This window comes from Macrotis lagotis, chromosome 1, assembly GCF_037893015.1.
Source record: "Macrotis lagotis isolate mMagLag1 chromosome 1, bilby.v1.9.chrom.fasta, whole genome shotgun sequence".
Taxonomy (NCBI): Eukaryota; Metazoa; Chordata; class Mammalia; order Peramelemorphia; family Peramelidae; genus Macrotis; species Macrotis lagotis.
The window spans coordinates 469,449,981-469,463,861 of record NC_133658.1 but is presented as its reverse complement, the minus strand read 5'-3'; the positions used below and the strand labels follow the sequence as shown (position 1 = coordinate 469,463,861).

Genomic DNA, 13,881 nt, shown 5'->3' with positions numbered 1-13,881 from the left:
CCACCATATGCAGGCAATGTCAAATCTTATCATTTTGATTTTTCCAGTATCTTTCACCTCTTGTCCCCCTTCTGAAACACAAAACCATCACCTTTCTCCAAGGCCTCAGAAATCCTACTTCAAACACTTACCAGATATATGTAACCCAATCTGTAAAATAAAGAGGTTAGATTTAGGGGGTTCCCTGGCTATGGTAGTCAACCTGTCTAAAATCCTCATCTCACTGTGTCATTCTCTACAATGTCAACAGTGATTAAGTGAAGTTCTATGTATGTCACTTCTCTAATCAAACCCCAGTGGCTTCCTATCAGTTTTGAGGTCAAATGCTATTTCACCTTTTTTTTTTAATAAGACAATGGGGTTAAGTGGCTTCCTCAAGGCCAAACAGCTAGGTAATTATTAAGTGTCTAAGGCCAGATTTGAACTCAGTTACTCCTGACTCCACAGCTAGTGCTTTATCCACTACACCACCTAGCTGCCTGCTATTTCAACTTTATTGTATTCTTTTAAAATATTTCTTGTGTAAATTTTATAAGATACCTAATTATTAGTTTAATAACACACATATAATTTAGAAGTACCTAAATAGACATCTGATGGGAGTGTGGATCAACATTTTTTATCATTTAGTGCATTATCAAAAATTTTGGGAGATCTCTTGTCTAGATTAAAAAAAAAAAAAACCTTAAATCTCAACTCTGTAGGATTGTATTAACATTATTAAAGCCCCAAAGGACTTGATGAAGTTCCCAATTCCTCTTGCAATCCAAAATGAACTTCCCCTCTTATTTTACTATTACTCATGATGTCATAATCCAATAATTGAAGACAAATCATTAAGCCCTCAATTTCCATGGTCTCAGAGGATGAAAAATCAGCAAATGGAGGAGGAAATCCAGTGTTTATTTATAATTCTTTCACTTTATCCACAATTTCCCATACAAACATAAAATAAAAAAAACAGCACTTGGGAACACAAGTGTCTTTCTTTAATTAGTCGAGCTGAAGAAGGAGATCTAGCTCTCTACCTTTGGATATGGATCACCTGAGGTGCCCATGCCACAGGAAGTGAGGAGGAAAGTGCTATGAAGAATGTCTGAGAAACAACTCCAGATGAGGAAGACAACACAGTGACAGAATGGTTGGAGTTTTCTGGCAATTATTATGGTCAGAGTCATCTGCCGGTAGACACTGCTGAGTTTTCTATGAAGATGGCTGCTCTCTACTGACCACCCCCATTACCCACAGCACACTGTTCTGAGGGGGAGGCTAAGATGGGGCATGGGGGGATGTGAGACATCAGCTCTTATGGAGAATAAGAGCCAAAAAACCCAGGTTGCACACCATACCTCCCTTTCCCCTTGGCACTGACAGTCACAGTTTCTATTCTGAAGAAAATTCAGAATTAAGATTAAAAAAGAAACAAACAACCGCAATTTCCAGATACAAAGGGAGGGGGAGGGACAAAACAAAACCCAAGGACTAGTTTCTTCCTCTGGTTCCAATACTGTTTGAAAGAGGGTATTAAAATTCAAGGAATTCTATCCCCAGGGAATGGGAAAGGAGTCTGAAGAGCAGTGCAGAAACTGTTACAGAAAGGACCAGGTAAAGAAGGAAGAAGAGGACTGAGGTGAATTGATGAGAAGCAAATGAATGTCCAGGAATTGCTGCTAGAGGACAAACAACCTACTCCCCTGGAATGTCTGGCTCTGAATAGCTCTTCTCAGACTTCATTCCCACAAGAAGGCCCACAAAACCAAACCTAGAGCTCAGCATTTTGTTAGAAGAGGAAACTTCTAACCTCAAATATGTTAGTGTGTAGGCAAAATTCTCTACCTTCCAAATCTGGCAGATAGAATACCTACTGCATTGGACTGAGATAGGCTTCAAACATGGGTGCACATTAAAAATATAAAATCATATCTGCTACAAAGAGGACATATATTGTATATCTTTACCCATACACATAAGAATAAAATATACACATAATGCTTAAGAGTGTCATGAAGGAGAAATAATCTTAGGAGCAAAAATTCCCTCTCCCTCCCAGCCCCATCCTTTTTAAAGGGTTGTTTGTATACATGTTCACTTGGGATTTTCACAGCTGATTATAGAGTGTCTATTCTAGACATAAATGGAAACCTTGCCCTGAGGGTGTGCACACATGTCAATACAGACATGCACACAAATGCAGACACACACACATGCACAGAAAGAAACACATACCCACATGAGGATGAATAAAAGGAAAATCAGTGTTCCCAGCCCTTAAATGCAATGCATTTCCCAGATAATCTCAGGGAAGCTCTTTGCCTCAATGAATCTATCATCTGATAAAAATGGTCCTAGAAAGCTGTCCATCATTGGGCAGAGGCCAGAGTGAAGTTAGTGAGAAAATGATGGAGATCAGGTGTCTTAATAACATGAGGCATTGTTACCTGTGGTTAGATCAAGCTGTTTCTGAAGAGCAATGGACTCAGGCAGAACAGAGTAACAAGAGACAACCAGGCAAACCAGGGGTGAGATCGAGCATGCTCTCTGAGGCTTCACCTTTCTTTCTTAGTTCCTCTCTGGATGGGAGGCAATCCTGCACTCTCCTTTCCACCCTCTCCCAGAAGTTAATCCACCTGCACAGAAAGCAATACTAATGTCCCAAAGACACACATCCCCAGATATGGAGTGGTGGACAGGAACACAGAAAGTGAAGACCTAGACTCATGTGAGCTTTTTACAGTGGGAGTGGTTCCAGGCTTGGGGTCCAAGGGCTCAAATAATTGCCACAGTGATTAGATTGACATCAATGATGGGGGAAGTCCAGGTCTCTGCATGGTGACAACACCTATAGTAGTGATTGAGAGCATCAGCAAACATGTATTTCAGTCTGTATGCTTCAGCCAGGAGAAGGCCAGTCTCTTCATTGTCCCAATGTATTGTAGTCAGGTTTTGAAAAACAATCAGGAGACCCTGCAAATCTTCCCCATCCAAGACCTCCTTATACCACTTAATTAAGAAGGCAGCACACACAGAGATGGAAATGAGAAAATCCTTCTGGTTCAGACTGCTAGGTGTCCCATGGCGGAATGGTGAATCACAGGGGCAGCTCTCTCAAGAGCAGATAATTCATCCAGAGATAGGCAAACTGTAGATATTCAATCTTGTATCTCCTGAAGTGATTGTGTATCTGTTCATCAATCTGACTGACCAGTTCTTCCAGTGTTTGTATTTTCTTCTGGATCCCTGGCTGGGCAAAGGTGTAGTTATCCTGCATCCCATCCAACAGCTTACTCATGTACCAAAAACTGTCTGCTTCAATATTTTGCAGCATATCTTGAGACAAGTTATTCACATCAAAGTTCTCCACATCCTCTTCCACATATTCTGAGAGGAAGAAGACAAAGAATGGAGTGACCAAGTCTTTAATTCCCTGCACATAGCCACTGAGAGGGTGTCAGATGGCCCAAATGAACAGAATTCTTTCAAAGACCTCTTGAACAAGTGGTTGCTGGAACAACGGAGTGAGAGGATTCATCCTTGGAATGTCAATGTGTATCTGTTGATAGGTATCTTGATGGTGCTCTTCATTTCTGGAGTCATAATACTGCTCAGTGAAACCAAAGTATTCCCATTTCCACTGTTAAGTCATCTTCCTCCTCTCAGTGTTGGCTGGGAGATAACCCAACAGGAGTCTCCAGGTGATAGGTCTGACTTTCCTGGTAACTCCTGGCCAGCTACATTTCCTCAATTCACCTTGGTCTGTATTGTGGCTAGAGAGAAGCTGCCAAAATTTCTCTAAACATGATTTCTATTGGACAGTCATTGGAAGAGTACCAGAAGCATTCTAATCTGAGATCAGAAGCAGGGATGATGGGTCAAAGTGGAAGTGATTGTTGTTGATGAAAAGGGTAACTTAAGCATGTGTCACCAGAATTTCTAGACAGTTGGTCATCACTGCTAGACCTGGTGACTTTAAAATTAGCTGTTCTTTCAGCTATTATAGATTGGGACTGCTCTGGCTTCACCTGTAATTTGCTGTGGTTCTCCAGGACTTGGGCTGCAGGGGTCAAAGCAACCTTAGAGTTCAGAGTTTGGAAAGAGGATGTGGAAAAATCCTCATCCTCATCATTTCCAATGCCCCAAGCATCACTGGTATTCTTGAAGGGTACTGCCTTGACTTTTTTTTTAGGTTTTATTTTTGCAAGGCAAATGGGGTTAAGTGGCTTGCCCAAGGCCACAGGGCTAGGTAATTATTAAGTGTCTGAGACCGGATTTGAACCCAGGTACTCCTGACTCCAGGGCCTGTGCTTTATCCACTGCACCACCTAGCCACCCCACCACTGCATTGACTTTTGATCATTCTTTGTGAGCTGAAGATCCAATGGAGGATGCTGGGCTCCATATACAGCCTGGATACTCTGATGGAAAATGCCATACGTATCCAGAGAAAGAACTATGGAGTCTGAATGCACATCAAATCATACTATTTTCACTTATTTTTTTTTTTCTTTCTAATGGTTTTCCCCTTTTGTTCTTATTCTTTTTTCACAACATAATTAATATGGAAATGATGTGATGATAACATTTTGGATTTCATTATTTTTTTTTTTTGGTTTTTGCAAGGCAAGTGGGGTTAAGTGGCTTGCCTAAGGCCACACAGCTAGGTAATTATTAAATGTCTGAGACCGTATTTGAACCCAGGTACTCCTGACTCCAGGGCTGGTGCTTTATCTACTATGCCACCTAGTGCCCCTGTCCTTCATTCTTGAAGAAGAACATGACATCAGGAATATGATGCCATGACAAGCACATGAACTGGATTTGAGGGAGGGTGTGCTATACTAAGTCACCAGTTTCACTTTCTCCTCCAGAGCCATCTTGGTCATATTGCTTACTGTCTCCCTGGAAGCTTGGTGCTCCTCTTCTAAAACTATTTGATGTTGTCTCTAGCCATGGCTCCACTGGGGTAGCGGGCTGCAGGTAGGGTGTTATCAGACTTTTTCACCAGAAATTTTTCCATATCAGGTCAAGAAATTTCCATATCACTAAGCATAATAACAAAGATTATTAAGACAGCCAACAATCCCAATTCTACCTTTTATGCTTCAGTATTTTTTCTTAATTAGTTGTATCTTGGTTTTGCATCTAACTTTGAATCACATTTAATAAAAATATAGTTTGATAAGATAATATCTATTTCCTATCTGATTTTCATACATTTGTGTATTATTAAAGTTAAGTAAAAGTAAACTAAATATAAAAAGGCACATATTAAACTGGATAGTTCTCTAAATCAATATGAGAACTGGGGAAATCATGATGAAGTGTTTAAGGGAATCCCATTTCTAAAAAAGTTTGATACCACTGATAAAAAGGAGGAAAATGAATATAGTATATGACACAGATATGATGGAAACTTGAGATGGGAAAACATAACTTGCTTAAAGATCCAGAAATAGAAATTTAAAAACTAGACTCAAAAGCAGAGGTCAGACAGGGAGGATAGAGCAGTGTCACAAAATCCTAAGAGGAGAGGGTATCCAGGAAGGTGATCAAAAATATGCAAAGATGTCAAGAAAGGTAAGAATTAAGATGTCATTAGAAGATGACATTTACTATATATTCATCTAATTCAGGAGAAGAAAACATAAGAAAACATAATCCTCTGATCATTTCTTGAGCCCTACATATCTTGACTTGCATCTGCATTAATTCTAGATGAAATAAATTTAAGTAGCCCTATAAAATAGGTGAATTTGTTACCACTTCATCTTTTTTATTTTTTACTTTTTAATTATTAATTAATTTTATTTATTTTTGAATTTTTATAATTTTCCTTTTATCTCAATTCCCTATGCCCACCCCCACAGAAGGCAGTCTGTTAGTCTTTATGATGTTTCCATGATAAACACTGATCTAAGAAGAATGTGTTAAGAGAGACATTATGTCCTTAAGGAAAAAAAATAAAATATAAGAGATAGCAAAATTACATAATAAGATAAGGTTGTTTTTTTTTTAAATTAAAGATAATAATCTTTGGTCTTTGCTTGAATTCTACAATTCTTTCCCTGGATACAGATGGTATTCTCCATCAAAGATAACCCAAAATTGGCCCTGATGGTTGCACTGAGGAAATGAGCAAGTCCATTAAGTTTGATCATCAACCCCAGGTTGCTGTTATGGTATACTATGTCCTTGGTTCTGCTTATCTCGCTCAGTATCAGTTCATGCAAAAACCTTCCAGGTTTCTCTGAATTACTATCCCTCCTAGTTTCTAATAGAACAATAGTGTTCAATTTGTTCAGTCATTCCCTAATTGATGGACATTCACTCAGTTTCCATTTCTTTGCCACCACAAACAAACCTGCTAAGAATATTTTTGTACAAGTATTGTTTTTTACCCTTTTTCATGATCTCTTCAGGGTATAGACCCAGTAGTGGTTTTGTTGGATCACTCAGGCAAATTCTGTCTTCGACTATTTTTCCAGAGTTTATATATAATTTGAACAAATTGTGACTTGTTTAATACAATTAACTTGTCAATTCATCTGGCCCTGCATATTTTTTCTTCAGTAGTTCAATAATGAATAATGTTGAATTTCTTATTCTGAGATAGGGTTATTTAGTTATTTAATTTCCTCTTACTTTAACCTAGGCACCTTATATTTTTTAAAATATTCATCCATTTAACTTAGATTATCAGATTTATTGGCCTACAGTTGAATAAAATAATTCTGAATTATTACTTTGATTTCCTCCTCATTGGTGGTGAGTTCACCTTTTTCATTTATGATACCAATAATTTGGTTTTCTTCTTTCTTTATTTTAATCAAGTTAACCAGAGATTTATCAATTTAATTGTTTTTTTCCTAAAAAACAACTCTTGATTTTATTTATTAGTTCAATAGTTTTCTTTCTTTGTATTTTATTAATCTCTCCTTTAATTTTTAGAATTTCCAATATGTCTTTATTTGGGGGTTTAATTTGTTCTTTCTCTAATTTTTTTCTAGTTATATCTTTAGTCCACTGAATTCCACTTTCTCTCATTTTTTCATGTAAGCATTTAAAGGTATAATATATCCCCTGATAACTGCCTTGTCTGTGTCCCATAAGTTTTGGTGTGTTGTTTCATTATTGTCATTATCATTCAATCCTAATTGAATTAATAATTATTTTTATAATTTGTTGTTTGATCCATTCATTCTTTAAAATGAGATCATTTAGCTTCCAATTAGTTTTAGGTCTGTTTCTGCATGGTCCATTATTGCATGTGGTTTTTATCGCATTACGATCTGAGAAGGATATATCCACTATTTCTGCCTTTCTGCATCTGATTATAAGGATTTTATGGGGTACTACATGGTCAGTTTTTGTGTAAGTACCATGTACTGCAGGAAAAAATTTATATTCCTTTCCATTCCCATTCACTTTTCTCCAAAGGTTTATCATACCTAGGTTTTCTAACATACTACTTAGCTATTTAAATTTCTTCTTGCTTATTTTATGGTTAGATTTCTCTTAATCTCTGAGAGGGAAGTTGAGATCTGGCACCAGCAGAGTTTTGCTCTCTATGTTTTCCTGTAACTCATTAAACTTGTCATCTAAGTATTTAGATGCTGTACCATTTATTGCATACATATTTACTATTGAAATTACTTCATTGTTTATGGTAACTTTTAAGAGGATATTGTTTTCTTCCTTATGTTTTTGTTTTTGTTTTTTTTTAGGTTTTTTTGTAAAGCAAACAGGGTTAAGTGGCTTGCCCAAGACCACACAGCTAGGTAATTATTAAGTGTTCGAGAGTGGATTTGAACCCAGGTACTCCTGACTCCAGGACTGGTGCTTTATCCACTACGCCACCTTGCCGCCCCATTCCTTATGTCTTTTAATAAGATCTGTTTTAGCAACTATTTTGTCTGAGGTAAGGATTATTACCCTTGCCTTTTTCACTTCTGCTGAACAAAAATATATTTTGCTCCAACCCTTTACCGTTATTCTATATGTATCTCTTTGCTTCAAATGAGTTTCTTTTAAGTGGGATATTGTAGGATTCTGGTTTTTAATCCCTTTGCTATTCACTTACATTTTATGGTAGAGTTTATCCCATAAAATTTCAAAGTAATAATTACTACCTCTCCTTTGCCCTCCATGCTATCTTCCCTCTGTTTGTATTTTTCCCCTTTTTCACTTTATCCATATTCCCCAGAGTTTTATTTCTGAATACCACATCTTTCAGTATGCTTTACCCCTTATATCCAAACCCCTTCCCTATCTTTCCCCTTTTCCTTTGTCCCTTCTTCCTTCCCTTCCCCCTGTTAGTTCCTCTTTCCCTCCCCCTTCCTCCCCCCTTTAGTATTTGAAAGGTAAGATTAGTGTTAATCCTTTTTTGAGCCAATCTGATCAGTTAGATTCAGGTGGTTCTTGCCTCCTCCCTTCTTCCCCTCTCTTGTAATAGACCCATTTTTCCTCTTCATGTGATGTGATTTGCCCTATTCAACCTCCTCCATCTTTTTTACTGCCCCCCCCCTTTTAAGGAGATACTGTTTTTAAATCATTCTGACAGAGTCACAGAGAAGTCCTGAGTGTCCAATACTTCTGGCTAATAGAGTTACAATTTGCAAAATTTCTGACAATATTTCTCCTAGGTCAGGATATAGCCAGTTTCACATTATTGGATAGTAATTTGTTTTTCTTTTCCCTTTTTTGCTTTTTCATGTGTCTCTTCACTCTCCTGTTTTAAGTTCAAATTTTCTATATAGCTCTGGTCTTTTCATCAGGAAAAGTTGGAAGTCTCCTTTTCCCTAAATGTCCATCTTTTCCCTTGGAATAGGAGGCTCAGGTTTTAAGGGTAGTGAATTCTTGACTACATTCCAAGCTCCCTTATTCAATGAAATATCATATTCCCGATCCTTTGATCCCTAAATGTGAATGAAGCACAGTCCTGTGTAAACTTTACTGTAGTTCCTTGTTATTTAAATTCATTCTTTCTGGCTGCTTGCAGAGTTTTCCCTTTTATATGATAGTTCTGGAATTTGGCCATAATATTCCTTGATATTACCTTTTTTTGGATGCCTTTCAGAAGGAGATCGATGTATTCTTTCAATAACTATTTTGCCCTCTTGTTCCTTGTTATCAGGGCAATTTTTCATCAATATGTTATGAAATATTGATTCCATGCTTTTTTATGCTTTTTTTTAATTCTCAATGTGTTCAGGAAGTCCAGTGATTCTTAAGTTGTCTCTTCTGGATCTGTTCTCTAGTTCAATGATTTCACCGATGAAGTATTTTACATTTTATTTTGTTTTGTTTTTTGATTAACAGTTCCTTGTTGTCTTATGACATCATTCATTTCCATGGATTCCATTCTTTTTTAAGAGAAGAATTTCTTCATTTACCTTTTGGAACCCCTTTTCCAATTGGTCATCTCTATTTTTGAAGTAGTTTTCCATTTGTCCAGTTGTGTTTTTGAGACAATTATTTTCATTTTTCACTTGTCCAGTTGTATTTTCCTAGGACTGTTTTCTTCTTGTAAGGTGTGAATTTTCTCTTACAAGATGTTAATTTTCTCTTGGGTTTTTTTTCCCAATTTTTTCAAATGATTTTTAAACTCCTTCCTAATCTCCTCTAAGAAATCTTGCTGGGCTGGAGAACAATTAAAATTTTCCTCAGATGTTCAAACACTCTCTGAGTTAAGATCTTTGCTTCAAGGTAGCTTTCAATGGATACCTCCATCTTATGGTCTTCGTTCATTTTCCTAGGACTTTGTGATGGGAGATGGGCTGATTCACAGGCCTTTGGTTTTCAAAATTCTAGAAACATAGCATAGCGCCCTGGGCTTAGTAACTCCAAGTTGTCTGGCAAGTAGGGGGTGTTGACCACTTTCTCTGGAGTGTCTGTCACCTTGATTTGTGATCCACTCCCTGGACCTGGTTGGGTGGTAGGGGAAAACAGCAGTGTTGGTATTAGCCTAGCACAATCTGGGCTGGGCCAGTGGGCTGGATAGTTAATCTCTTTATTCTACTAAGGGAATTCTGATGCCCATATCTGGACCTAGGGGTAGGGGGAGGGCTGTTACTGTGCTTGTTATGGGAAGAGTCATTTTCTCCCACAAGGATCCGGTAAAAGGACTCAACTGAAAACATGTAGACTCTGCTGAAAATATGGGGTTTTGTGACCCAGAATTTCCAGGCCAGCAGAGCTGACCAGATTAATGTCTAGATACAGTACAGGATCTCTCCCACCCACTGCACTCTCCCTCCAACCTCACTGGAGCTCTATTGCCCACTCACAAAGTCAAAGTTTCCATGGCTTTTGTCAGGTTAGACTCAGGTCTCACCTCATCACTTCTTAGCTGGCTCACTACTCTCTGCCACCAACTCAGCCATGTTCCCCTGAGACAGACATGGTTGGTAGATGTTCTTCTCCTTTGTTCTTCTCTGTATTTTGTGGATTTGAATTCCTTTAAGAGGCTTGTTTAATATTAGTTCTGAGAGAAAGCTAAGAGATCTTAGAACAGTACCTGGCTTCTCTCCACCATCTTGATAAGAATTCTTATTTTTCCTTTCAAATCATTTGTCTAGAATAGTTGGGAATAGTTTAATTTAAAATGTAAGGGTAAAGAAACTTGAAAGAAATTCTGCTAATGCGCATGTTGGTGAAGATGGGGAAGGGGATTGGGTAAATAGAAAGATGATTTAACCTATTTCTGGAAGCCATTCTATTAATGACCACCTTTATTCTATTCCTCTTAAGGGGTTTTATTTGACTTAAGTGAACAATCCTGTTATAAATGCTATTAGTCTTGCACTTTCTTTCCTAAGTAAATCTTCCTGTTTTGGTATTTTCTGTGATTTCAACTGATAATTGGAGATTACAGGAAACAATGAATTTAAAAATAATAAAACAAAGCAAAAAATTGTTGGCATTCTCTAGGACTAAGATCAAAATAGTAAAATATTTTTCACCCAGTTAAATCATGGTAAGAGATGAATTGGAAATAAAGTTTACTTTTTAAAAAATTAGGAGCAAAAAATTTTATTTTAAATCAAAATTCTATTCCAATGCCTTATTGTGGATTGAAGTTGATTATAGATTTTTTATTATTTTTCAAAGAACCAGTTCTACCAGAGTCTACCAAGAAGGGAAGACTAAAAATAAATCAGGAGCTGTATTCTAAATGTATTCCCCAAGTACTTATTTAAATTCTGTTAGGTTCATTACCTAATTGCCTAAAAAGTGATGAGCATTTCAGGCTACATCAAATCAAAACTGTTATCATTTTCATAGGGGATTACCAATATGATAATTCAGATAAAGTCACAGATTCTAGACATTTTGAAATATGAAAGTCTTTTGTTATAACTCTCTTATTAATTTGTTCAGTCATTTTCCATTCATGTCCAATTCTTCTGTTCCCCATTTGGGATTTTCTTGGCAAAGACATTAGATTGTTTGACACTTCCTTCTCCAATTCACTTTACAAATGAAAAAAATTGAGGCAAACTGAATTGTCTGACTTCTCAAGGAACACATATCTAGTAAATATTTGAGACAAGATTTGCAATGCCTCAGTTTCTTCATCTCTAAAATGGGAATAATCATAGTTCCTGCCTTCCTCAAAGTATCATTGTGATAACCAAATTTATTAAGGAATATAATGTCCCTGGTAAATGGCGTGTGTGGTGTGTGTGTGTGTGTGTGTGTGTGTGTGTGTGTGTTTGATTCTTCATTTGGTATTCAGACACCATGTGTTTTTTCTCTAGGGATAGATACCATTTTTCATCTTGAATACCACAGAGATTTTTTAGATGATTGTATTTCTGGGAATACCTAAGTGATTTGAAGTTAATTATCTTATAATATTGCTATATTTTGTACATAGTGCATTTTCCTTTTCATTGAGTCATGTAAGTTTTTCCCGGTTTTTTTCTCAGAGCTTCCTGGTCATTATTTCTTATGACAGAACAAGAATCCATCATAATCTCATACCATAATTTCTTTAACCATTATTCAATTGTTGGTAATCTCCTCAATTCCTAAATCATTGCCAACAGAAAAGATCAGTTATAAGCATTCTTGTACATAAAGTTCCTTTTCAATTTTTTAAAAAATCTTTTGGGAAGTATATGCATTATTTTATAACCCTTTTAGCACAATTCCAAATCCCTTTACAGAAAGGTTACAACAGGGGCAGGTTGGTGGCACAGTGGATAGAACATGGGTCCTGGAAACAGCAGGACCTGAGTTCACATTCAATCTCAGGCATCTAATCCTTAACATGTGACCTTGGACAAGTCTCTTAACCTCATTGTCTTGTAAAAATTTAAATAAAACACAACTCCACCAATTATGCATTCATGTCTCATTTTCCCCTAATTCTCTCCAACATTTTTCATTTTCTTTTTCTGTCCTATTCACCAACCTAAAAGGCATGATGCAGTAGTTTAGAATTGCTTTAAGTTGCATTTCTACAATCAGTAGTTATTTAGAACATTTTTATTATGACTATAGATAGGTTTGGAGTTTTGGTGGACTGGTCATATTGTTAGAATGCCAATGTATGCTTGTCAAAAAGATTATTTTTATGGAGAACTCACACAGGGCAAGCACCCACAAGAGGTTTAAAAAAGAGATACAGGGATACTATGAAGGTCTCTCTTAACATCTTTGGAATTGATTGTGCAGAATAGGAAATACTGGCACAGGACCTCCCTGCCTGGTTTGCCTTCATCAGAGAGGGTGCTGCTGCACTGTATGAGAAGGACAGCATGGAAACAGGTCAATGGAAATACAGGATATATGTTTAGAGTCCTATTTGTGCCCTACCATATAGGTCTGATCAGTAACAGTTGGATATACCATAATTTGCCTCAAACATAGTGATATGAATTTGATCTTCTTCAATAAAAAAGAATAAGAACTAAGTATCCTCTTTGCCCTGTGATTGCTACCTAGAAGTGCAACAGATTAAAGTATGGGCAGAACAACAGAGATCAGTCTCTGTGACAGCAAAGAGACCTCTGTAATCTCCTTCTGACCAGATATTTGTCCTTCTCCTTGCCTTTGGGCTGAAAGCTCAGAATCAATGGCTGCTATTACTGATTCAATAGCTCCCCAGATCTGCTCTTGGTTTCCTGGGGTACCATCTGTACTGCTATGATCCATATTGGACAGTGCTCCACTCTCACTCAGTGTGATAGTACTTTCTTGTTGGCCTTCTGAGCTATCTTTGCTCAGAGAGGTCTGGAAACCACCAGGACTGCTATTGATTCAGTCTCCTTCAGGATATCTGCTCCTGGTTTGCTGGAATCTGGTCCATGATGAAGCAGCCTGAGGTCTTCACTCCCATAGATGCAACACACCTTTCCTGTTGACCTTCGAAGTTGTCTTGGGCTAGTAAGTGTCTTCACTTTCTCTTTCTGTGGGCTCTCTCATTTTAAAATTTGTTTAGAGTCATTATTTAAAGGTATTTGGAGGATTTTAGGGGAGTGCTCAGGCAAGTCTCTGCATTTATTTTGTCATTTTGATTTTACCTACCCTTGGTAAATCTTAAAATATTGACACTCTTAAGAAAAGCTATGATTAGGTGTGATTTTTGTTAAAAACTCAGTCAAGAATCACGCACTGATATTTCTGGAAAATTTCCTGTTGTTGCATATAACATTATTTTTTATTGATTTAGGTGATTCACTTTCCTCTTTACTGTCTATTATTCTTAATTTTTCTCCCTTGGTCTTGTTTATTTAATAGTCTGTAAGATCATCAATGAAAAACTTTAGTGTTATGTAGAAAATTTAATTGATTAAAGTCTATTTTTCCCTCCATATCTATTTTAACCATGAGAAAAAAATACATTCTTATTGGACTTAAACAATTCAAATATATACA

The 13,881-nt window shown here is 37.0% G+C and overlaps 1 pseudogene; it reads right to left on the bottom strand.

Moving 5' to 3' along the window:
- Positions 1–2,766: 2,766 nt before the first annotated feature.
- On the bottom strand, positions 2,767–13,158 carry LOC141504674 (TBC1 domain family member 22B-like; annotated as a pseudogene).
- Between the last annotated feature and the right edge of the window lie 723 nt (positions 13,159–13,881).